Genomic DNA, 4,510 nt, shown 5'->3' on the forward strand with positions numbered 1-4,510 from the left:
TGCAGGGCCCGCCCCCCCAGTGCCGCCCCCGCCTCCCCGGGTTGCGCACACGGCAGGGCCGATCTGGGGGTTGGGGTGCCACCCTGGGTCGGGTCACACACGGGACGCCCAGGCAGGCCGGCGGATCACTGCGGCTCCGCCTGGCCGCCCCAGGTCAGGTCACACACAGGATGCCCAGATGGAGGCCGGGCGGGCTGGCCAATCGCTGCTGCACTGCCCAGCCTCCCGGGGTCAGGTCGCACACGGACACCCACTGCCCCGGGTCGCAGGTAGCAGGCCTGGATGGCGGCAGGGCAGGCAGAATGGCGCTGTCCCGCCCCACCGCCCCAGGTCACAAATAGCAGGCCCAGGTGGTGGTGGGGCAGGCGGGATGGCGCTGTCCTGCCCTGCCTGCAGTATGCAAATTAGCCACCATCTTTGTTGGTGGTTAATTTGCATATCGTGCTGATATCTATCACCATGTTTGTTTATTATTAGATAGGATTCTCTGCTCATGTCATTTTAAACTGTTTTTATTTAATGTATTTTTTTTTTATTTCAAAGAGGAAGGGAGAAGGAGAGAGAGATAGAAATATCCATGATGAGAGAGAACCATTGATTGGCTGTCTCCTACATACCCACTACTGGGGATCCACCAGCAACCCACAACCAGAGCATGTGCCCTATCCAGGAATTGAAATATGACCTCCTGGTTCTCAGGTCAACGCTCAACCACTGAGTCACACCAGCCAGGCTTAAAATGTTTTTTCAATGGCAATGACAAGGGGAGCAGAGTGGAGGGGGAAAGAGCACCTCTGTGTGGACAGCTGGACCGGCATGCCCTGGGGCAGCGTGTCAAAGCGGGAGCACCTTGAGGTATCAGCCCCTAAAGGGTTATGGGGAAACCGAGGCTCCAGCATGACCTGGTCCTGAAGCATCTTTCCCTCCCACCCCACCACATCCATGGGAAGTAATAAATTTTAGCACACATCCATTTTCTGTCCCCAAACCAAGGCCTCTATAGGAGGGCCAGTGGGGATGGCCTCACTTCGATGTCTCACACGTTTCCTGGACTACCTTATGTCTCCACTCACTGCATCCACCTGTCAAACCCATTTAGGAAGCAGGGACCTCTCTGCTTGTCCAGCCTGAGGGCCTGCATTTCCTAAGCCTGGAAGCTCCTTGAATCAGTAGAAACATCTGTGATCCTCAAACTAAAGATACCTCCTTTTCCTCTTGGCGTGTGGCTTTCCACGTTGTTCGCTCCACAAACATTGAGCCTAGCTATGTTCCTCTCACTGTCCGAGGTTCTTATTTTTCCATGGGCGGGAGGGTGGGGGTGGCAGCGAGGAGAGGAAAGACTGGCAGTCTTGACAGCATATCAATTTCGTTATGATGTAAAATGTCAGCATTCCATCATTATGATGTAAAATGTCAGTGCTCCATCAAACCATGAAGCAGTGTCTGGCTTAACACTGAGCTTCTTTTTAAGCCCATTTTTACTCTGTTTCATAGGTGTTTCTTTCGTCTATATTTTAAGGCAAAACTCACCAGAAAGAGGCCTGACGAGGCTCTTTCATGATAAATTCATTTATTAAAAAATGCATCCGTTGTAATGGGAGGTGAGAAGTAGCCAAAGAAATGTACCTCTTCCTGGTGACCACATGTGCAAGAGGCAGCACAGACACATTGGCATGCCTGTGGGAGAATGGAAACACAGCAGAGGGGAGGGTCTGCCCTAAGGAAAGACGGAGGAAACCGAAAAGGTGACCAGAAGGAGCCACGAGAGCTATAATACTGATTTGGTTCATTCCAAACCATCTTGCTTAAATCAGCAGGATGCCTGCCTATCATAACGTGGAAGCTGCTGATGAAGGAGCCTGTTGCACAGCAGTGGAGGGTAAATACCTCCCACTGAGTGGACTCAGGTGACACCATGGCCTGTGTGAGGCTGCACGGAAGGAGTACCGGACAGTAGAAGGGCTCCCTTCAAAGATAGTAGTGACGTGATCCTTCAGTTATTCAGACTTTGGGGAACATAGAACTTTGATTTGCAAGCTGTTCTCTAGAACAGTTTACAGAAAGGGCTGAGCTTTCTGCACCAACCAAAGCAGCCCTTTGGTATTTTTTCTTTCTTTTTTTCACATTGTGCTTCCTAATATCAGCTGAGAGGAGTCTCCCATTAGATACAACTTGAAACTGATGAATACAGATGGTTAGCTAAGAACAAAGTTGACTTAAACTGGAATGCTATGTTATTCTTGTCAAGGTATACTTCAAAATCGTTTTAGTCCAAATGCTGGGGATGTCTAGGTTTCTTCCCAATAGCTCCACATTGTCTATGGGACTAAGTCCAGCCTCTTTAAGGTGGCATGTAAGGCCATTCACATCTGCCTCAGCCAACCTCACCTGCCTCCACTTGACCCTGAACTTCAGCCAGGCCAGACATGGAACGATGCTCAGCAAACACCAGGTTTCCTTAACCCTCTGGGTCTTTCTTTATAAGCCTTCTATGTGGAGTGACCTCTCCTTTGCGATGTCAAATTCGCCTTGAATACTTGAACAAGGTGTTTCCTCCTCTCTAAGGGTAGTGTCCTATTTTAGCACTTAAGTCACTGTGTTTATTTTCTTTGGCACTTCAGTGAGAATCACTGCTTATCTTTCTTTTATCAGCATGGAACAGTTCCTGGCATGGTATTTCATGGAAGAAGGGAAGTAGGAGAGAGAAGAAATGCTCTCCAGCGTGCTCTCATGGTCTGGGTTGCCCCCAAGTCCAAGGACAAACCCTTAGTGAAGAGCAGCTGAAACACCCAGCTCAGTGGTCCCCATTTCTCTCATAAGTGTCTTCTGAGGCCTACATGTTAGTAGGAGCCTACATGTTAATAAGCATCCACCAAAATTCCTATGCTTTCTATAGCATAGTTAAAATTCAGTCCGATATTTCCAATTCAACAGATTAATGAGCATGAACAAATTTTGTTGCTTATCATTGTTGCTGTAAAGTCACACCTAATTTAATTTTTGTTTACAGTTTAATGAATATGAATTTAGATGAAAATATAGGGGTTATTTATGTAAGCCTTAACATTCACTAATAGGTTAGGGAGGAGACGGTAGCCTTTGAGTTTAAAAGACTTCACCTGGAAAAGGAGATTAGGGCAGTAAAATATTGACACTCCTCAGTGAAGGATCAAGGAAAAGAATTGCTTTGTTCATATCACTTCCCTATAACAACTTCATCCACCATCACCACAAGCTCATCATAACTGGTTCAAAGAATGCTTTGTCCATGTAGATTCACCAGAGTTTATCTTCAAGAATCTCATAATGTACTGAAATTTTACCGTGAGAGTCATTCCTATGGGTTCAAGGGCACTTTCTCCAAAAGCCCTTTATTAGAAGACACGCTAGCTCGGCGGGGGTGGCTCCGTGGTGGAGTGTGAGCCCACGCGCCAAGTCCCTGTTTCTCGGCCCCGTCAGGGCACATGCCCAGGTTGTAGGCTAGACCCCCAATCAGGAGCAGCTGGTCAATGTCTCTCACATCGATGTTTCTCTCTCTATCCCTTACCTTCCTCTTTCTCTCTAAATAATAAAGTAAAATAAATTTTAAAAATCAATACACACACATTAAAAAAAAGATACACTATAGAGAAGGAAACCACAAACCATGATCAGTTGCTAACAGCTTAGTGAAAATGGACACAATTCCTACAGGGCTGGGGAAAGGCTAGTAACGATGGGTGTGTTTATAGAGAAGGGGAGGCCGCGGCTGGAGCCTGGGACAGCACTTGGGGCGAACAGGTGGCGCTCTGGCGCTCAGAAAGGGGCGCCCGTCTGATCACTGGCAGGTACCGTGGAGCTGTCTGTGGAGCCTGTGCCTGCCCGCAGACAGGAAAATCTGATGGCACTCACGACACACTCTCCTCTCAGAATATGCGCTAGCCGTGAAAACAGGTTCCACACAGGCTCGCCTGAGGGTGGTGGACTCCGAGTCTCAGTCTGGAGTCGGTGGGACTGGGGTGTGTGTAGCTCTGCCACTTCCCGGTTGTCTCTGACCTTGAGAGACTGCGTGAGCCTCTTTAGACTTCACTTCATCCTTGGTCAGTGGGAGGCAGTAAGGGTGATTAATGTGTAAACTTTTCATGGGGCGTGAAAGGACAGTACGAGCACAAATGAAGTGTTTGTCTCGGAGTCTGGCACAAAATAAGCACTCAATAAACTTCATGTGCTGTGGTTTTCAGCAGCAGCGCAGTCATGTCAGTACTTACTATAAAGATGCTGTCGAAGGTGTATGTGTGTGTGTGTGTGTTGGGAAGGTGTGTTTAGTCAAAGTCCTCCCAGAAGAAATGGCATTGGTTTGGAACCTTCCTGGGAGGTGGGCGGGGCGGGGGGAGTGGGGAGACACTCCAGCCTGGGAGAAACAGTAAGAGCAAAGAGAAGATCCAGAAAAACAGTGACATGGGGACCACTGTGGTTAAAACCTGAGGGGAGGGACAGGGTAGGGAGGGGGAGTGGCAGGCGAGGGGGGGAC

Source organism: Myotis davidii, unplaced genomic scaffold, assembly GCF_000327345.1.
Source record: "Myotis davidii unplaced genomic scaffold, ASM32734v1 scaffold226, whole genome shotgun sequence".
Classification (NCBI taxonomy): Eukaryota; Metazoa; Chordata; class Mammalia; order Chiroptera; family Vespertilionidae; genus Myotis; species Myotis davidii.